Raw genomic sequence first — 22,553 nt, forward strand, 5'->3', positions numbered from 1 at the left:
TCAATCTCAGCACAACAGTTATACTAATAAGTGAGAAAGGGTGAGGCTTCCTCTGTTCTCCTTTTTACACTTTTCTGCCTAAATAATTCCCTGGCCCCTTATAGATGCCTTCCAGGGTAAGACTTGCAAACCCCAAGCTCACACAGGCTGCTTCTAGTCTGACTATGGTGCCTGCCTGCACACTGGTTTCACTTGAGAATCTCGAGGTCATGTAACCTTCACAAACTGACATTTTTTTTTTTTGTCAAAAGTCATCTGTCTTTCCATCCCATCATGAACTCTTCCTCAGTCTGCAAGTAGCCAGTGAACTTGATTTCCACACGGGGAGTGACGCTGCAAAGGTCTGTTACAGCAATGAAGGTGGAGTCTGGAATTTGGAAGATAAGCTGAAAGGACTGTGGGTTTTCCTTGAATAATTCAAGGAATGAGGTGCTTTGATGTGTGGCTGTGAAGGTTAAAGGAGTTTGCATTCAGAAATGAAACTTGTAGCCTGATTCTTGGTATCTTCTCTGAGGTTGAAGTTTGTCCAAATGTAGAGTGAGAGGAGACAGCTCTGGACCAACTTGGTAAAGTGGCTTGATTCCAGTTCTCCGTGTTCTCACATGTAAAATAAGGCTGGACTGTGTAACACCCAAACACACTGTACTCTGCTTGTCATTATGACACGGGTGAGGCAGTCTAGACTGGTGGTTTAGTGCACAGGGATGGACTCCCCAGTGCAAGCCTTGCCCCTGCCACTTTTCAGCTAGGTGATCTTAGATGGGTGATTGATTTCACTTCTCTGAGCCTCAGCAGCATGGGGATAATTTACTTAGCCCACAGGGTATTGTGAAAGTAATTGGGTTGATGCACATGGCAATGCTGAGAGCAGTGCCTGGTGTACAGTAGTGGCTCAGTCAGTGCAAATTTTTTCTACTATGGCTTTCATGATGGCTCTTTCCTTCTTTCTGGTAGTTCTCTCCTGGTGTGTTAGTCAGCTTTTCATTACTTTCAAATACCCAAAAGGAGCTGCTTGAAGAATGAAGGTTATGGCCCTCAGTTCTAGAGGTTCACAGCCCCATATCACAGAGCCACACTGGGTTAGGCACCTGCTGAGGTCAAGGATGGCAGAGGGACAGTTACATGGTGAGCCAGGAAGCAGAAGGAAGGATTCTCCCCCTCCACAGTCATGCACATCTGTTGATAAGGACCACGGGGCTCCACCCTGGCAACCTTGTCCAAGCCAATCATATCCCAAAGACCCCTCCTTCAGACACCATAATGTGATCAATACACTGTCCATCCTTAACCTCTCAGCCATTAGCACCAATGGCTGTTAACATGAGACTTTGGTGTGAAAACATTTTCATGAGTTTGGGGAGCCAAATGCTGTTCCAACAATGACTCTTGGCTCTAAGTCTCTCTTTCAGAAAAGCTGTTCTCCCTCTTTACTTAGCTGACTTTTTTTAAATTTATTTATTTATTTGAAAGGCAGAGATTGATCTTCCATCTACTAGTTCATTCCCCCAAATGCCTCTGACACTTGGGGCTGGGCCAGGCTGCAGCCAAGAGCCAGGAACTCCAACCAGGTCTCTCCACATGGGTGGCAGGGACCCAAGTACTTGAGCCATCACCTGCTGGCTCTCAGGGTGCACATTAGCTTGAAGCCGGATCCAACACAGGTAGCCAGGACTTGAACCAGGCATTCCAATATGAAATGCAGGCATCCCAAGCAGCAGCTCAGCCTGCTGGCCCCCAACACCTGTCCCCTCTTAGCTTACTGCTGTTCATCCTTTAGGATTCCTCTGCTTCCTCCAGAAAGCCTTCCCTGACTGCCTTCCTGCACTCCCAAACTAGGTTATGCATATCTGCAACTTTCCCTTGCCATACTCAGCATGCTTCTAGTTAATTACTTGTCCAAGGCCCATCTGCCTATCATGCAACACGAGGGCAGGACCTGCTCCTGTACGTACAACACAGCACTTAGCACTGTGGGTACTGGCAAACATCTGGACACAGGCAGTCATGGGATTGAATCTAGAGAATGCCAACAGCCAACTGGAACCTCCAACGAGGTGCTTAATCCTATGAGCTTTGGTCTCCGCAGCTGCGAAGCGTGACTGAGGGTAGTAGTTACGTCGGAAGGGTCGTGATGGTGAAAAATGTGTCTCCAGCACTTAGCAGAGTGGCTCACTGGGAAGAGGGCGTCATGTATGGTGATTCTTTTACAATGAGCTTCATGGAAATGTATTGCCACACTAGAAGCTATATAGATCATTTAAAAATCATTAGCTACAGTGGTTCAATGAATTCCTTATTGATAATGTTGGAGGCCTCAACAGTAACCAGCATCGTACCTCACTGCCGAAAGGAAAAGCAGGGGAGCCCACCATGGATCTCACAGGCACATCCTCTCGCCGACCACAGCTGCACCCCTCTCCCGGCCCCCCTCTCTTACTACACCCGCTTTCTCATCATGAAGGGGGGATTGCTCTGTGGTTGAGCTTCATAATATCCAGGTTTCATGACGCACTTGAAAGTGTGCTCTTCTTTCAGAATGGAATGCACACTTTGTTCCCGAGTTCTGCTTAAGTGAGTGAATTTCCCCCTTTTGGCACTGCATTTGTAGAGTCCATAGCAAGAGTGGCAGCAGTGCCTGCACGACTGAAGGGTCACTCAGCCCTGCAGCAGCTTTCTCGCCTCCCGCAATTCTAACTGAAACGGTTTAAAGAAATGTTCTTAGGCAAGTAGTTCATTTGGGGGAGAATGGGTAAAGCCAAGAAGAAAGTTCCACATTTCTCTTCAGGGACGAGTTTGGGAAACGCTGCTGTTGACGACGTGTGAGCCTCCGGTACCATCAGCCGTCTTAGAATTAGAGCTAAGCAAGAATGGGCTTGCTCGGATGGCACTGAGATTTCGTATGAACAAGTAGTGCGTGGTGAAGAATTTCTTTTTCTTGCCTTTGGTTTTGAAATGGAAAACCTCAGACACTCCTTCCAGAAGTTCTGGTCATCGTAATGACCCTCCTCTCAGGCTCAGGATGAAAGGCAGTCCAGCGGGTTTTCTGCAGAAGTCTGACCTACTGTTCCACAAATGGATCCCTCCTACCGTGAGCATGGCTAATAGATAACTCCTAGTCAGATTGATGGGAGTTGACGTAAATTGAAATCTTGTGTGTCAGCTTTGGGAGCCATTTGTAAACCGTAAATGAAAAGTGTGCTGTTTTGTGGCCTAGCCTGGGACACACTGCCGGCTGGATTTATCATTACCCCTTTCTATCCATCTGTTTGGCATTTGGGCTGGGTTGAACCAATTCATAAATAAAGAGACTGAAAGTTGAAGGTCAAATAATATATATATATATATATTTTTTTTAATTGTAACTACTTAGTGGTTTTGGGCTTTTCTCTCCAGTTCATTTTAGTGCAGAACGAATCCTGAGTAAAATCAGTCTGTAAATTTGACAGAGCCTGGGTTCTTCAGAGTGTGAGGTTTTGTCTCCTGTCATGCTTGCCCTGGCTCATCTTGGGGTTCATGTCTCTTCTCTTAGATCAGGGTGCTGCACCTGTAGTCCTTAGATCCCCCAGGGCCTCCAGGACTTTGGTTAGCAGAAAGCTACATTCTTAGTTTCATCAACTGAAATGCAGCAGTCACTTCAAACCTGCATGTAGACAACAAAGCACAGGGGTATTGGGGATCTGGGGATCACAATTGCTAAGACTTTGTCACTATTAGAATCACAAGCATTGCCTCATTCCATTGCTGCACATGTCTCAAAATACCACTTATGTTTATCACTGCCATGAAATTATCAGAGGTGTTAAATCCCTTGCTGGGTTCTGTAATTTAATATCTTAATCATGAAGCCTATGTATTACCATATGATGATATTTATGATCTGGCCATTGTTTTTCATATAATTCGTATCCTTTGGTTCTTATGAATTTATTTTATGTAGATATAGCCTTATTCTGAGAAGGGATTTGTAGGTTTACTCAGACTGTTAAAGGGGCATATGTAAGTTTGAAGATATTTTCTTAGACCAGGGGTTGACAGACTTTTTCTCAAAGGACCAGATCCTAAAGATTTTGTGCTTTGCCAGAGTAAAGAACTCTGTGTCAACCATTGCAATTGGAAAGGAGCCACCGACAATACCTAAAACATTGGATGTGTTTGTACCCCACTAAAACTTTATAAAAAGTAGTAGCTGGCTGCAATTGGTTGGGTTTAGGGTATGCTGTTACTCCTAAGGTCGAATTCTGAAGATAGTTGAAAACAAGGCAACCATTTTTTATTGCATGCCTGCTATGATCACACAGTCATACAAACGTGTATATTGACTATCTTAGGTATGTAAAGCATGTGTGAAAGATTGAGGGGTGAATGAGCCATCACTCCTGCCGTTGGGAACAGTCTGTTGAAGAATGCAGGTGAGCCTAGTCCAGAAGAGGGAGTGTCGCAGATAGGCTAGAGGTACAAAACCTGGTGTTGAAGGAGACTGAGCCGGCTTCTTCCAGGAGCTAAGAAGGACACGTCAGAGATATCCAGGCAAAGGAGGAGGAAGGAGGGAAATGAAGGACTGAGGACAGAGGCCACGTAAGCAATGGCCTGGAGGCGAGGAGAACTTGTTCTTGGAATTACTTAGAAAGCCTGGAACTCTGTGTAGTGAGAGACCGGTAGGCAAGGGCCAGACCAAGAAGGCAGCCTAATGGAACTTGTATTCCTCCTCCTGCAGAGAATAGGCAGCTATGGAAAGTTTTAAGCGTGAAAGAGACTGGTAATATTGCATTTTTTGAAAGATTGTACAGACATCCCACGGAACAAAGAGAGGAGTAAGACAAAGTCGCCATGCTTAATGAGCCTTGCATCACATAAGAAATGATATAGTCAGTATAACCATAGTGTCAAGTTCAAGGTGTGGAATAGATCAGAAGGAAGTCTTATTCATTCTGTTTCTGAAATGGGAGAAAATAGTCAGGAAAGGAGTCACCAAATAACCCAGGGTCCTCCAGAAAGCATTAGATTGTGCAGTGAGAGATTCAGTGCTGAGAGAAAAGGCCACACATATGCGGGGACTCCATAAAGTTCAGGCAAAAATGGAATTGGAAGATAAGTTTATTTTGTTACAGAAGTTTTTGAAATCCATTCATAGAGGGATCTTCAAAAGCTTCATAAGGATTGCCTGTTATGAAAAGGCTATGCATGGATTTCATGGCTTTTTGCACCAAAATAAATACCTTTTAATTCAATTTTTCCATGACTTTCTTAAAGTATCCTTTTATGTGGTTGTGCTGTTAAGTAGGCTTTTGGTCCACTTCCTCTGTGGCCAATAGAGTGGCCTCCACTGTCAAGGCCATCCCAAATGGTCTACTATATTCCCTAGAGGACAATTTTGTGCTCCAACAAATTCCATTCTCAAAAATATTTTCCTAGCAGGATTTAACCACATTTAGCCCAAATTCCTAGTTACTGTCTGTCACGTACTTGAACTTCAGCTCCAACTTTCTAGAACAGGGGTTCCCAAACGAGAAGTGGTGACTCCTTAGAAGGTAGCAACATGGATTGAGGGGGTCTTAGCTCATTGTTCTTTCAAAATGAAATGTAATAAAACAGAAGAGAAAATACCAGAAGGTATCATGCATAGTAAAAATAAGAATGATTTTGTGAAACTTGTGTTTCAGTTAAGGGGTGTGTGTGTGTAGTATTTACTGGGTCACAACATCCAATGTTTATCATAGTGTGGTTCACTCAAAAATATGGCATGACGTTTCTCTGGCGTGTGATGTATCCAGAGCATCTTTGACATTTGACAGGCTTCATTTGCTACTTTCTGGAGATTTATCTCACTGCAAATAATAAATTCTTCCCCGAGGAAACTGTTTTCTCTATTGTTAGAATTTTAGAGTTGGAAATGCCATCTAAGATGTTGTAGCAGAAATGTCTAGTCCAGTGTGTATCAAATTTGGGGCAATGGGGCTGGCACTGTGGCACAGTAGGTTGGTCCTCCGCCTGCCACACCGGCATCCCCTAAGGGTGCCGGTTCTAATCCCGGCTGCTCTTCCAATCCAGCTGTCTGCCATGGCCTGGGAAAGCAGTAGAATATGGCCCAAGTCCTTGGGCCCCTGCACTCACATGGGAGACCTAGAAGAAGCTCCTGGCTCCTGGCTTCAGATTGGCATAGCTCTGGCTGTTGTGGCCATTTGGGGAGTAAACCAACAGAAGGAAGACCTTTCTCTCTGTCTCTCCCTCTAAGTGTCTGTAATTCTACTTCTCAAATAAATAAATAAAATCTTTTAAAAAAAATTGAGGACCACAACGCTTCAGTGAGGGGCAAGATTAATTTCCTGGGCTTTTACTAGCATTTAAAAAAACAGGAAAAGAAAATAAATGAAAAAGAGAGACAGAAAAGAGCAAAGCAAGTAGTGATGGAAGGATAAATATATTTTCCTTGAGACTTTTTCAGTTTTGTATCCATACATAAGTTATAAGCGTATGAGGACACTTCAAAAAGTTCATGGAAAATGAACTTAAAGTTATTTATTTTTAGTGCAAAAAATTTTTTTCTCAAGATTTTGAGTGACAGAGTTACAGAGTGAGTGAGAGTCAGAGAGGTCTTCCAACTGCTGGTTCATTCCCCAAGTGGCCACAGTGGCATTAGCTGAGCCAATCCAAAACAGGGAGCCAGGAGCTTCTTCCAGGACTTCCATGCAGGTGCAGGGGCCCAAGCATTTGGGCCATTTTCTGCTGCTTTCCCAGGCTATAAGCAGAGAGCTGAAATAGAAGAGGAGCAGCTGGGACTAGAATCAGTGCCCACGTGAGATGCAGGTGCTGCAGGTGGAAGCTTAACCAGCTATGCCACAGCACCAGCCCAGTGCAAAAATTTTTGAAATCTGTGATCTTATTGACGACTCCCTTGTGTATACATGTTTGAATGCATAAGCACGTTGGGTTACTATGCAAAAAAGTATTTCTTAGTGTGTGACAAGGTCAGAGACACTGAACTAAGTCCAACCTCTACCCTATTGAGAAAACACTTACTCTTTTGTCATCCCTGCTTCATGACCACCCAACTTCTGCTATGGCCCTTGATGAGGAGCTCGTCACTTCGGAGGCAGGCCTCATCAGTCATTCTTTTTTTTTTTTTTTTTTTTTTTTTTACAGGCAGAGTGGACAGTGAGAGAGAGAGACAGAGAGAAAGGTCTTCCTTTGCCGTTGGTTCACCCTCCAATGGCCGCCGCGGCCGGCGCACCGCGCTGATCCAAAGCCAGGAGCCAGGTACTTATCCTGGTCTCCCATGGGGTGCAGGGCCCAAGGACTTGGGCCATCCTCCACTGCACTCCCTGGCCACAGCAGAGAGCTGGCCTGGAAGAGGGGCAACCGGGACAGAATCCGGCACTCTGACCGGGACTAGAACCTGGTGTGCCGGCGCCGCAAGGCGGAGGATTAGCCTAGTGAGCCGCGGCGCCAGCTTCATCAGTCATTCTTAATCACCATCAAAAAGTGTTGCTCCTTATGAGCTACCATCAGTTTCTCCCAGTCCAGTGTGGAAAATTCAGTGGAGTCTGCACCACCTTCCTTGACACACATCTGTCTCTCCTGCCCCATGCTCACTGTGTTGTCCACCCAAGCCAAGTGGTGAATTCTGCCCCTGTGGAGATGGGTAGAGAGCACCTCCCACCATGTGATCAGTGTACAAAACCACTTCTCCATGGGATATAAGCACTGGGCCTTTCAACAACAGCTGGTCCAGAAAATTCATATTGAGCAGGTAACCAGTGTTCAAAGTTCATGCTTGTTGCCCATCCTCACTGAGATTTTTGTCACACCACATTTTCTCTGTCTTATAACTACACAACCAACTTTTACAAATCTAGCGTGAAGGAAGGGAGGGATGGAGGAAAGGAAGTAGCATTACATTCTTAGAATTTTATCTACGAACTACATCGAATCTGTTCCCTTTATATTAATATCACATTAACCTGAGAATTGTGTTATAGTAATTATCATGTCTTTGCTATGACCTTGAGAATCTAATGTATCAATTGATTGTGCCCTTGTAATTCTTTTTTTTTTTCAAATTTTATTTACTTATTTTCATTTATTTGAAAAGCAGAGTGAGAGAGAGAGAGAGAGAGAGAGAGATTAATCTTCTGCTGGCTCACTCTCCAAATGCTCACAGCAGCATGGCTGGGCCACACCAAAGCCAAGCTCTAGGAACTCAAACTGGATCTTGCACAAGGGTAGAAGGGACTCAAGTACTTGGTCCATCACCTGCTGCCTCCCAGTGTATGCATTAGTAGGAGGTGCGCTGGAAGTGGAGGAGCCAGGACTTGAGCCAGGCCCTCTGATACTGAATGCAGGCATCCCAAGCAGCATCTTCATTGCTATCCCAAATGCCCACCCATGCTTTTGTGTTTCTATATATTGAAAATATCTCGAACTTTTATTTAGTGATGAATCTTATTTTGGGGAGGCCGTATCTGAAGCACCTATTTATATTCCCTAAAGTTATTCTGGTTATTTTATTTGACTTATTTATTTGAGAGACAGGAGAGAGAGAAAGGAGGCCAAAAATGAGAGCTCCAGTCTGCTGGTTCATTCCCCACATGCCCACAGTGACCTGGGGGACAGAGCTGGGAGCCAGGGATTCAGTCTAGGTCTCCATGTTGGTAACAGGAACCCAACTGCCTGAGACATCACTGCTGCCCCCCTAATGTCTACATTAACAGGAAGCTGGGAACGGAGCCAAGAACTAAACCTGGGAGCTCCAGTGTGGGAGATCTCGTCCTAACTGATATCTTAACCACTAGGCCGAACACCCACCCCTTTCTATTTACTGTGAATACAACTGCTTAGAGTACTTCATAGTTTGGACTCTTAAGATCCCTTTCTGTGTTTTTAACTTTTCCATAGGAAAGTTTTCCCAATTATAGGTAAGACAACAGAGCTGAGCCTTCTTATATTGCCCTGAGGATTTTTTTTCCCATCAAATTTTCTTTTTCTTAACCATATATATTGTTCAGGAAACTCCTTCCCACATTCTCATTTGCCTGTTTACCCATGTGAACCTCCCTAGATATGGATAATTCGGGCAAGCTAATAATTTCAAAACTCAATCGAACAATAGTCATTAATGTTTCTCAGCACTTATTTAGAGCAGAGGCAAAATATCTAGGAAATTTAATTAGCTTTTCTTTCCCATTTTCTCACAAGACCTTCAGTAAAGTCTTTCAAGGTGTTTTAGAGTCCAATTTTATGTTCTTTTGGATCAAATTCCATCCTGAGAAAGACCTTGAAAAGTATGTGTGTTTGCATGCAAATGTCTGTATGTCTTGTGCATAAGTAGATACAAGGGGACTTCAAAGTTTGTAGAAAAATGAAATGAAAAGGCAAATTTATTTTTGGTGCAAAAATTTTTTGAAATCCATGCATATGTAACTATGAGTGAAATTGGTGGAAGATGCACATTATGAGAAAATGCATGTATAGATTTCAAATTTTTTTGCACCAAAAAATCTTTTAATTATATTCTTCTACTAATTTTCTGAAGTACTGTCATATACTCATGCATTCACCTACCTTAGAAGTCCTTATGTTATTGGGATTGTGAGGGAGGGTCAAATTTTTTTAAGTCAGATAAAAATCAGAAATCATATTTTTTAAAAAGGTACATTATGCCCTAGCATTATTTTAAGAGCAATTCTGTAAATGTACATTAATTCTTTTATTTTAATGTATGTTTATTGATTTGGGTGCTTCATTGATAGTCTTGAATAGGCACATAAATGAGGTATCACCTGCAGTTTCTACCCTGAGATGTTTCAAGTGAACCAGAAATTTAGAGTCAGTTGCCAAAATCCTTTCAGACTTTTGTAATGTCTTCCTCACGCTTTAACAGTAATCTTGCATTTTCCTAGCTCACAATTTTTTTTGTTTTTTTTTAGTCATCTAATCATTTTTATTTTTTATTTTTTTTAACTTTAATTTAGCAAATATAAATTTCCAAAGTACAGCTTATGGATTACAATGGCTTCCCCCCATAACATCCCTCCCACCCGCAACCCTCCCCTTTCCCACTCCCTCTCCCCTTCCATTCACATCAAGATTCATTTTTGATTCTCTTTATATACAGAAGATCAGTTTAGCATACATTAAGTAAAGATTTCAACAGTTTGCTCCCACACAGAAACATAAAGTGCAAAATACTGTTTGAGTACTAGTTATAGCATTAAATCTCAATGTACAGCACACTAAGGACAAAGATCCTACATGAGGAGTAAGTGCACAGTGACTCCTGTTGTTGACTTAACAAATTGACATTCTTGTTTATGGCCTCAGTAATCACCGTAGGCTCTTGTCATGAGCTGCCAAGGCTATGGAAGCCCCCTGAGTTCACTGACTCTGATCATATTTAGACAAGGCCATGGTCAAAGTGGAAGTTCTCTCCTCCCTTCAGAGAAAGGTACCTCCTTCTTTGATGACCCGTTCTTTCCACTGGGATCTCACTCGCGGAGATCTTTCATTTAGTTTTTTTTTTTTTTTTTTCCAGAGTGTCTTGGCTTTCCATGCCTGAAATACTCTCATGGGCTTTTCAGCCAGGTCCGCATGCCTTAAGGGCTGATTCTGAGGCCAGAGTGCTGTTTAGGACATCTGCCATTCTATGGGTCTGCTGTGTATCTCACTTCCCATGTTGGATCATTCTCTCCCTTTTTTATTCTATCAGCTAGTATTTGCAGACACTATTCTTGTTTATGTGATCCCTTTGTTTCTTAGTCCTATCATGATGATCAATTGTGAACAGAAATTGATCACTGGGACAAGTGAGATGGCATTGGTACATGCTACCTTGATGGGATTGAATTGGAATCCCCTGGTATGTTTCTTACTCTACCGTTTGAGGTAAGTCAGCTTGAGCATGTCCCAAATTGCACATCTCTTCCCTCTCTTATTCCCACTCTTATATTTAACAGTGATCACTTTTCAGTTAAGTTTTAGCACTTAAGAAGAATTGTGTATTGATTACAGTATTCAACCAAAAGTATTAAGTAGAACAAACAAAAAAAATACTAAGAGGGATAACATATTAAGTTGCTCATCAACAGTCAGGGTGAGGGCTGATCAAGTCACTGTTTCTCATAGTGTTCATTTCACTTTAACAGGTTTCCTTTTTGGTGCTCAGTTAGTTGTCACCTATCAAGGAGAACAAGTGGTATTTGTCCCTTTGGGATTGGCTTATTTCACTCAGCATAATGTTTTCCAAATTCCTCACAGGGATCACTTCTCAGTTAAAATTTAAACACCTAAGAATAATTGTGTGTTAATTAAAGAGTTCAACCAATGGTACTAGAACAAAAAAAATACTAAAATGGATAAAGTATTACATTGTACATCAACTGTCACAATTTTAATATTTTAAGTTTCTCAACAGTTCAACTTTATCAAATCTTGAGGTTTCCGCATTACTATTATATTTAAGTATATATCTCCCTTTAAATTCCTTAATAATTCTTTTAAATAGCAAGGTGCCCTGTAATTAGGTGTATATACATTGATAATAGTTACATCTTCCTGATGAATTGATCCCTTAATCAGTACATAGTGCCCTTCTTTGTCTCTTTTAACAGTTTTTGTGTTAAAGTCTATTTTATCTGATATTAGGATGGCTACACCAGCTCTTTTTTGGTTTCTGTTGGCATTGAATATTTTTTTCCATCCTTACACTTTCAGTTTACATACATCTTTGTTGATGAGATGTGTTTCTTGTAGGCAGCAAATAGATGGGTTTTGTTTTATAATCCATGCAGCCAGTCTATGCCTTTTAACTGAGGAGTTGAGGTCCTTTACATTCAAGGAGACTGTTGATAAGTAACAACTTTGCCCTGCCATTTATCCAAAATTATTCCTATTTTTTTACTTTGAATTTCCTTTGAACTTTTACTGAGAGATTTGCTTCCTTTACCTTATTTCATAGTGATGACCATGTTTCTCTGTGCAAAACATTTTTTTTTTTTTTTGGACAGGCAGAGTAGACAGTGAGAGAGAGAGACAGAGAGAAAGGTCTTCCTTTGCCATTGGTTCACCCTCCAATGGCCACTGCAGCCAGCACACCACACTGATCCGAAGCCAGGAGCCAGGGGCTTCTCCTGGTCTCCCATGCGGGTGCAGGGCCCAAGCACTTGGGCCATTCTCCACTGCACTTCCAGGCCACAGCAGAGAGCTGGACAGGAAGAGGAGCGACCGGGACAGAATCCGGTGCCCCGACCGGGACTAGAACCCGGTGTGCCGGCGCTGCAAGTGGAGAAATATCCTATTGAGCCATGGCGCCAGCCATGTGTGCAAAACATTCTTAAGCATATTTTGTAGGGCTGGACGGGTGGTGAGAAATTCTTCCAATTTCTGTTTGTTATGGAAGGTCTTTATTTCACCTTCTTTCTTTTTTTTTTTTTTTAACTTTTATTTAATGAATATAAATTTCCAAAGTACGATTTATGGATTACAATGGCTTCCCCCCCATACCGTCCCTCCCACCCACAACCCTCCCCTTTCCCACTCCCTCTCCCCTTCCATTCACATCAAGATTCATTTTCGATTATCTTAATATACAGAAGATCAGCTTAGTATACATTAAGTAAGGATTTCAACAGTTTGCTCCCACACAGAAACATAAAGTGAAAAATAATAGATGATTTTTTTTAAATGATGATGAAATCAGATCAGACCTATTGTCACGTTTAATCCCAGTGAGAGTCAAGTTGGGAGTTGATAATTTCTTTCTTTCTTTTTTTTTTTTTTTACAGAGGATCAGTTTAGTATGCATTAAGTAAAGATTTCAACAGTTTGCACCCCCATAGAAACACAAAGTGAAATAGATTGTTTGAGTACTCGTTATAGCATTAAATCTCAATGCACAGCATATTAAGGACAGAGATCCTACATGAGGAGTAAGTGCACAGTGACTCCTGTTGTTGACTTTACCAGTTGACACTCCTGTCTATGGCATCAGTAGTCTCCCTATGCTCCAGTCATGAGTTTCCAAGGCTATGGAAGCCCCCTGAGTTCACTGACTCTGATCATATTTAGACAAGGTCATAGTCAAAGTGGAGGTTCTCTCCTCCCTTCAGAGAAAGGTACCTCCTTCTTTGAAGACCTGTTCTTTCCACTGGGATCTCACTCACAGAGATCTTTCATTTAGGGTTTTTTTTTTTTTTTCCAGAGTGTCTTGGCTTTCCATGCCTGAAATACTCTCATGGGCTTTTCAGCCAGATCCGAATGCCTTTAGGGCTGATTCTGAGGCCAGAGTGCTATTTAGGACATCTGCCATTCTATGAGTCTGCTGAGTATCTCACTTCCCATGTTGGATCACTCTCCCCTTTATTTATTCTATCGGTTAGTGTTAGCAGGTACTAGACATGTTTATGTGCTCCCTTTGACTCTTAGTCCTTTCATTATGATCAATTGTGAACTGAAATTGATCACTTGGAATAGTGAGATGGCATTGGTACATGCCACCTTGATGGGATTGAATTGGAATCCCCTGGTATGTTTCTAACTCTACCATTTGGGGCAAGTCAGCTTGAGCATGTCCCAAATTGTACATCTCTTCCCTCTCTTATTCCCACTCTTATGTTTAACAGGGATCACATTTCAGTTAATTTTCAACACTTAAGAATAACTGTGTATTAATTACAGAATTAAACCAGTCATATTAAGTAGAACAGACCAAAAAACTACTAAGAGGGATAATGTATTAAGTTGTTCATTAGCAGTCAGGGCTATGCTGATCAAGTCACCGTGTCCCATAGTGTCCATTTCACTTCAGCAGGTTTCCTTTTTGGTGTTCAGTCAGTTGTCACCGGTCAGGGAGAACATATGGTATTTGTCCCTTTGGGACTGGCTTATTTCACTCAGCATGATGTGTTCCAGATTCCTCCATTTTGTTGCAAATGACTGGATTTCGTTGTTTCTTACTGCAGTATAGTATTCTAAAGAGTACATATCCCATAATTTCTTTATCCAGTCTACCGTTGATGGGCATTTAGGTTGGTTCCAGGTCTTAGCTATTGTGAATTGAGCTGCAATAAACATTAGGGTGCAGACCGCTTTTTTTTTGCCAATTTAAATTCCTTTGGGTAAATTCCAAGGAGTGGGATGGCTGGGTCGAACGGTAGGGTTATCTTCAGGTTTCTGAGGAATCTCCAGACTGACTTCCATAGTGGCTTGACCAGTTTGCATTCCCACCAACAGTGGGTTAGTGTCCCTTTTTCCCCACATCCTCGCCAGCATCTGTTGTTGGTAGATTTCTGCATGTGAGCCATTCTAACAGGGGTGAGGTGAAACCTCATTGTGGTTTTGATTTGCATTTCCCTGATTGCTAATGACCTTGAACATTTTTTCATGTGCCTGTTGGCCATTTGGATTTCCTCTTTTGAAAAATGTCTATTGAGGTCCTTGGCCCATCTCTTAAGTGGGTTGTTGGTTTTGTTTTTGTGGAGTTTCTTGATCTCTTTGTAGATTCTGGTTATTAACCCTTTATCTGTTGCATAGTTTGCAAATATTTTTTCCCATTCTGTCGGTTGTCTCTTCACTCTCCTGACTGTTTCTTTTGCAGTACAGAAACTTCTCAATTTGATGCAATCCCAATAGTTGATTTTGGCTTTGACTGCCTGTGCCTCCCGGGTCTTTTCCAGAAATTCTTTGCCTGTGCCAATATCTTGAAGGGTTTCTCCAATGTTCTCTAGTAACTTGATGGTGTCAGGTCGTAGATTTAGGTCTTTAATCCATGTTGAGTGGATTTTTGTGTAAGGTGAAAGGTAGGGGTCTTGCTTCATGCTTCTGCATGTGGAAATCCAGTTTTCCCAGCACCATTTATTGAATAGACTGTCCTTGCTCCAGGAATTGGTTTTAGATCCTTCATCAAATATAAGTTGGCTGTAGATGTTTGGGTTGATTTCTGGTGTTTCAGTTCTGTTCCATTGGTCTATCCATCTGTTTCTGTACCAGTACCATGCTGTTTTGATTACAACTGCCCTGTAGTATGTCCTGAAATCTGGTATTGTGATGCCTCCGGCTTTGTTTTTGTTGTACAAGATTGCTTTAGCTATTCGAGGTCTCTTCTTTCATAAATATTCTGGGATGACAGTTTTTTTTCTCTTAAGACTTGGACTATATCTTGCCATTCTCTCCTAGCCTGTAGGGTTTCTGAGGAGTAGTATGCTGTGACTATAATTAGAGATCCTCTGAAAGTAATCTGGCATTTCTGTTATGCACATTTTAGAATCTTTTCTTTATGTTGTACTGTGGTGAGTTTGATTACAATGTGTCCTGGTGAGGATCTTTTCTGGTCATGTCTGTTAGGAGTTCTGAGTGTTTCCTGTACTTGGATGTCCCTTTCTATCTCCAAACTAGGGAATTTTTCTGTTATTATTTCACTAAAAAGACCTTCTAATCCTTTCTCTCTATCCGTGCCTTCAGGAACTCCTAGAATCCATATGTTGGCTTTTTTTAGTATCCTGTAGATTCCCAACAGTGTTTTTTAGTTTTCTAATTTCCTCTTCTTGTCTTTGGTTTGACTGTATACTTTTCTGTGCTTTGTCTTTTAAATCTGATATTTCTTCTGCTTCACTGATTCTGTTGTTAAGGCTCTCCACTGCATTTTTAAATTTGTTCTATTGAATTCTTCATTTCATTTTGATTTCTCTTTAAGACCTCAATTTCATGGGAGAAATTTTCTTTCATGCCCTGTATGGATTTCAGTAGTTTGTGCATTTGCTTCTGATTACTTCTGCATAATCTTATGATCAATTTTTTGAATTCCATTTCTCACATTCCTTCCATCTCATCATCTTCACAATCTAGTATTGGAGTGTTGTGTTCTTTTGGGGATGTCACGTTGTCTTCCTTTTTCTTGTCTGTTGAATTGGTGCATTTGTTATTCGGCATTTGTGGAGATACTCCTTGGTTTCCATTGGTTTCTTCTTCTTTTTTTTTCACTATAGCAGCTTTTATCTTTGTACTATGACTCTGTAGATAAGTGGAATGCCTGCTTTCAGTGAATCTCTAGAGGCTTGCAGTGGGTGTGGCCAGAGAGCTCTGTTAATTCTCCAGGGTTAAGGGGGTGCCTAAGGTGACACACCCAGCTTTGGCGTGGAAAATCCTTTTTTTTCCCCCTAATCAGAAGGGAAATTTATCCTGCTCAGCTGAGCTCCTCTCCTCAAAGGACACCAGTGCCTGAGCAGTAGCCCCTGTGGGTATAATATTCATCCGCTCTCCCAAGGACCTCACGAAGGATCTGTGCAGTCCTCAGTGTAAGTTCAGTTTCCCTAGCAATGTCTCTCATCAGGTAACCAGGAAGCCCTGAGTGTGTGGAGCCTCCCACAGTGACTTCCCAAAGTCCCAGTCACACTGTGCATCCTCCCACACATCCTCAGTATTTCACACAGTCCCATGCAGAAGCCTCACACAGTCACAAGCTCCCAGCCCCCAGCTCCCTGTTAGTTTTCTCCACCAGAGTCAGGAGTTTCCACTTGGCTGGTTGCTGGGCACCGAGAGGAGCTGATGCAGCTGTTACATATGTCCAAAATGGTGCCCAATCTATTGGCTCATTATAGGATGCCGTTGTAAAGTGATCAGGGAGAGAGAAACGTGTCCATTCCGTCCTTTTTTTTCTCCTCTAGTTTGGCTGGTACACTATCCCCCATGGGGCTCCAACCTGGGTTGCCTCTAGGCTCTTCCTGAAACTTTTTCACCAGTGGCTTGGACTGCTGAGGTCTGGCCTTACCTCACTTTGGCGCACAGGCTCTCGGCTGCTGGAGTCCTGAGCCATGGGCGCCCACACCCTCCATGTAGGTCCACTGTGTCCCTCTAATTTCCATAGAGATTCCTCTGCCATTTTTTCCCTAACTCTTCCCTGAGACTACACTCTCTCAGCTCTTTTTAAACTGTCTTCTCCTGGGCTAGAACAGTAAGTGCCCTCCCTATTCCACCATCTTTGTTTATTCTATTGAGTCTTCAAAAACAGTGAACACAGCTATCAGCTGTATGTTTATACTCACATTTCACTGATTTGTATATTATTAAATTATAAAAACAAACACAAAAGTCATAAATAGACTCGGAACTCAACAAAGATGACTCTAATTAAGCCAGGAGATCAATTGGTAGCAACAAATGTGCATCATTGCTTAATCGGCCATGTTAGTTAAGTAGAGGACAGACCCCATATACTCATATGCTCATTTATCTCCTAATAGCTGGTGTTTTTATGTGCCATCCCCATCTTCTGTATAGATTAAATAGTCATTTACATCAGTGACCCATGGATATCCCATATAGTTATTTGGATATTTGGATATCCCATGTAGTTAGCACTTCACATACTTGCATCACACACATAGTTGATATTGTCCTGGTTGCTCCACCACCCAAGGGAGTTCTTTCCCCTTTCAGTCTTCCAAATTAAAATGCATTCAATAGCTAACTTAAGTTTTTCCTAGTCCCCGGAGACTCTTGGGTCTCTAGTTCACATTGACCCACTCAAATTCAGCTCTTAAAATATGCTCTTTGGCACTGGCTTCCTGTCGATCCTCAGATGTATTATGCCCCCAGTTGGATTATAAGCTTCTGGAAAAAGGTACTGTGTTTACACTTCCTTGGAGGCTCCCAGAATATAGCTTCTGTGATGGCTGCCTGGTTGATCATCATTAATCACTTGCCAATTGACTTGCCCAAGTCAGCCACCTGCTGGGTTTGATGATACTAAGAAAAATGGTTTTTCACTAAGGTTGAGATTGGTGATGGGAGAGGTTGTCAAGTTGTCACAAGAAAGGGGATAAAAACTGAAAGTTATACCACCCAGTGGTTCTGTGATTTTGGTAAATTAATCTCCTTCAGTGTCCTTTGGGTGAAGAGAGAGACTAGACTAAAGGAATGACTTTGAAAGCTTGTGGGGTTGTGGCTATCTCTGAGAATCTGATAAAAGCTGAGGACTTAGAAAAATGAGATGTGTTCATATAGAAAACACTGCACATAATATCTAAATGTCCTTAGACACTTAGGTCATTGGACCAAACGATCTGGATCTAAGACTCCATCCAGCCCTGAAAACCAAGCTGGATTCTCATAGTGTCATTGCCGGTGGCAGGTGCTTTTCCAACCAAAATGGGCCACATCTGTATGACTTGAATTGCCTCACTGTGCTTTGAGAAGACATTGCTGACCACAGTGTAGGGGACCCTCCTAGCCCCAAGAGCAGGCCGAGTGACCTGTTGACCCCAGCTATCCCACTACTTGGAAAGTTCTTGAAGTGAATGCATTGCTGGTGCCTGTCAATCTTCCCTGTGTTCGTTGGTGCACATTCTCAGGCAACCTCTCTCCACCTGTAGCCTTTTCATTGTGGGGGAAAGTACTGGGGAGCTGTTGCTATGGTGATATCTGACCGGTGGCTTTGTAGTTAGGATAAAATCATTTTCTTGAGTTCTTGAGCCCAAGAAGATAAAGCCATTGTTGATGACTTAGGACAAACTTTTGCCTGGTTATCACTGGAAGCCTCACCTTTGTACTTTTGTACTTAGAGAGACTAAAAGCATTCTAATGAGAAACTCAGGGCAGAATCAGAAGCAAAATGTTAAAGGTTTTGAACTGGCATTCAATCTGCATGAGCCTTCCCCTCTCAATCTAATGAAATTAAATGTTAATGATTGCAATCTCTTATTCACTAAAAATAGTTTTCTCTCTTGCATTAAATAAGTGACAAATGTAAAGTAAGTTTTTGGCTGTCCTTTTTACATGAAGATGGGTGCAGATCATCGCAGTCACAGGATACACAGCAGCGGGTCTCAGAAGAGATAGGGGTATTTCCTCTGTAAACATCACAGGGGAAGCTTAGCAGAGGAGAACAGGGGAGTTTTATCTAAAGATCACATCTTTTCTGACTTCGCTTTTAGGTCTCCCCTGTGGCTTTTCCCTGTGAAGTGATTTTGTTCTCATTTAAGTTTGTAAATGAGTTTCCTTCAACTCTTGGGAATGCTCTCTTTGATGATAAAGTTCCTTTGCCTGGGAATCATCTCCAGGGAAGGAGCATCTTCTGGAAGAGCCCCGCCTCCTCCAGCAGGCGTGCCCTGTGAACCCTGCCATTCCCAGCACGCAAATTCTTGGGAGACTGGGCCCCTCCAGCTGCTGCTCAGCACCGTGAGCACGCGAAAGCAGCTGTTTACCCGGCTTAAGCACTCCCTTTACCTACCAAGTGAACACTTAGGAAAGAAATCTGTGGCTCACTCTCTTTTGAGTCTCTCTTTTCTTGCCAGGTAAGTTTTCCATAGAGGACAAAAGTCAAGTGTTACAAAATGGGCTTCCTACCTTCCTGTAAATACCCGGGAGCAGAGTGGCTGGGGAGCAGCCCTTACCCATTCGCACCCCCTCTTTTTATCAAGTAGCAAGGATGCTCTTAATCGGATCTTATCCTATCAACCTGGGTTTGCCTCACCATTTCTCAGCTATGTGACCTTGGGCACTAACAATTCAGGGCCTTAGCTGCCTCCTCTTTGAAGCAATGTTGGTGTTTAATGGTAGAACTCATTGCAAAGGGTAGTTGTAAGTGCAGGGTCTTAGTCCACCTGAATGAAGATGGACTGGGTCCGAAAAAAGGTAAGTGCGCTGTTCTCCTGTTCCCCAGGCCCCCGATCCCAGGGACAGTCAGACGCAGCAGGGAGTCAAGTCAAGCAAACAAGAACTCAGTTTGTTGTACGTGTAGCAAAACCTTTTAAAGCACAAGACCACAGGATTACTGGGGCAGGGCATAAGGACCAACCAGTTACTTAAAAGTTCATTTTACGGGGCAACTTTTTACAGGACCAGCCATATGTCTGTACACTCATCATCAGTTGTCGTCACCTCCCCTGATGCTGTGCGGCCAATCAGCTTTGGTGGTAAACGACTTTGGGTACTGCCCACCTTACTTCCTTTGGGCGCCATCTTTGAAATGCCACGTGTGCCTAATTTCCCTACAGGCACCATATTTGAATTGCTTCCTGTGCCTAATTTCCCCACAGTAAGAAGTAAATGAGTTCATGGGTGGCGCCGCGGCTCACTAGGCTAATCCTCCGCCTTGCGACACCGGCACACCAGGTTCTAGTCCCGGTTGGGGCGCTGGATTCTGTCCCGGTTGCCCCTCTTCCAGGCCAGCTCTCTGCTGTGGCCCGGGAGTGCAGTGGAGGATGGCCCAAGTGCTTGGGCCCCGCACCCCATGGGAGACCAGGATAAGTACCTGGCTCCTGCCACCTGATCAGCGCTGTGCACTGGCCATGGTGGCCATTGGAGGGTGAACCAACGGCAAAAGGAAGACCTTTCTCTCTGTCTCTCTCTCACTGTCCACTCTGCCTGTCAAAAAAAAAAAAAAAAAAAGTAAAATGAGTTCAAACATGAGGCTGATGCTTGGTCCTTTGACAGCTTTTGCTGAGTGGTAGTGGTTCTTAGCTGGGAGCACAAGCCCTCCTCTGCGATAGGCTACTCCAGTGTCCCCCAGCCATACACCATCATTGCCAAGTTTTGCCTTGCAATTCTCGTTACCCAGAATGCTCCCCATTCTCCTTTGCAGCTAGATGTCTGTGTACAGCAGCACTATCCAACAGAAATGCAGTGGAAGCTTATATTGAAGTTTATGTTTTCTGAAATGGTATTAAAAAGGTATTAAAAATCAAGTGGAATTAATTTAGGAATGAATCTTAACCACAGTGTTACAGGAGTTTGGAGTCAGTTCTTTGTCTCATGGGGTGAATAGTTATGATGTGGACAATGAAGGGGATGAGCAAAACAAGAGAAAGCAGATCTTATTGAGAAACAGAGACTCCTGCTTGCCGGGGGGTGGGGGGATTCCAAGGGGTTGGGTGTCCTGGAGGGAGGGGTCCATCTAGGTCAGGGTATTGGGAGCTTATGTTGGAACTGCATATCAATTGATCAGTTCTCCTAAATGGTTTCAATATGTTAGGCATCTGTTTTGCTTTGTTTTTCTGTGTCTCCTGTGTAGCCCTCATAGTTCCTGGCCAGTTAACAAATGTTACCATGTTGACTGGGAGAAGTGACAGTTGAGAAATATTGTTGACTTGACCAATTAAGGCAGATTTTACCTACCTCATCGGTGGCAAAGTACTTGAGATATGGGGCTGTGTGGTGTGTTCTGGTATGGTGCCAGAGCCTAGCTTCTCACAGGGTCACTGAGGGGTAGGGGACCTGTTCTGTTCCCTATCAGTCTTTTCATTTTCTTGGGGCAGTATCTTCTGTCTAAACAGCAGCTGGCAGAAATCACCATCAACAAGGAACACCTGGTTCCTTATTCCCACAGAGGCCCTTCCTAACTGGTAACCCTTCTAACTCCTCACAATGGCACCCAGTCTTGCCTTTTCGACATGTATCCAGTATAAAAATTGATAATAGATAGTTTACAAGCTGTTTATCTTTAAAATCCAGGTACCTTTTGAGTTTACAGCACATCTCAATTCAGATTAGCCATATTTCCTTTTTAAATGTTTTTATTTTAAAAAAGTTACATATAAATATTTTGCATATTTATGGTACACTATGTGATTTTCCATATATGTATACATTGTTTAATGTCCAATCAGGGTAAATATATCTATCTCCTCAAATAGTGATCATTTCTTTATGCAGAAAACATTTAAAATCTCATCTTCTAGGTTTTTAAATAGAGAAATGTGTAGTATGTTAGTATGATCTCTAGTCACTCTACTGTTCAATTGAACCCCAGAATTTCTTACTCCTATCTACCTCTAACTTAGTACCTCTTGATCAAATGTGCCCCACACTCTTCTCCCTAGCCTCTGACAAACATCATGCTTTTAGCATCTCACTCAACATATGAGTGAGATCATGTGGTGCTTGGCTTATTTACTATAATGGCCTCTTGTTCTATCTGTGTTGTTGCAAATGACATGATCACGTCTTTGTTATGGCTGAGTGATATTCCATTGTGTGCATATGCCACATTTTCTTTATCCATTCATTACTGGATGGATACCAAGGTGGTTCCCATTTCTTAGCTATTGTGAATAGTGCTGCAGTAAACCTGGAAGTCCAGATGTCTCCGGACAGATTTGACTTCCATTGTACATATACCCAGTAGTGGGACTGCTGGGTCATGCGGGAGCTCCATTGTTAGTTTTCTGAGAAACCTCCATACTGTTTCCCACAGTGGCTGTACTAATCTAGATTCCTACCAACAGCAGACAAGAGTTGCCTTTTCTCCACTTCCTTGCCAGCTGTTGTTATTTTTTTCCTTTTTTTGATAATCATTAGTGTCACTAGAGTAAGTAATAGCTCATTGTGGTTTTGATTTGCATGATTAGTGATGTTGAGCCTTTTTTTTTTTTTTGGTAAACCTATGGCCATTTGCTTGTCTTCCTTTGAGAAATGTCTGTTTAGATCTACTACCCCAGGCTTTCAAGCACTGATTAACTGCATGAGCTAGTGGTGCCACATAGAAGTGCACAGGGGTAGAGCAAGCAGGCAGCCATGGATGATCTGCTGTGGGCTTGGGTGAGTCCCTCAACTAATGGCTAGTGCAT

General features: G+C 42.6%; 1 protein-coding gene across 2 annotated transcripts in view; it reads left to right on the forward strand.

Annotated features, from left to right (window-relative positions):
• EGFLAM (EGF like, fibronectin type III and laminin G domains) overlaps nucleotides 1–22,553 on the forward strand; it is a 193,700-nt gene that overhangs the window by 86,285 nt on the left and 84,862 nt on the right. The gene's annotated exons all lie outside the window — the stretch shown is intronic.

Source organism: Oryctolagus cuniculus, chromosome 14 (assembly GCF_051225735.1).
Source record: "Oryctolagus cuniculus isolate XC-2025 breed Fujian yellow rabbit chromosome 14, ASM5122573v1, whole genome shotgun sequence".
NCBI lineage: Eukaryota > Metazoa > Chordata > Mammalia > Lagomorpha > Leporidae > Oryctolagus > Oryctolagus cuniculus.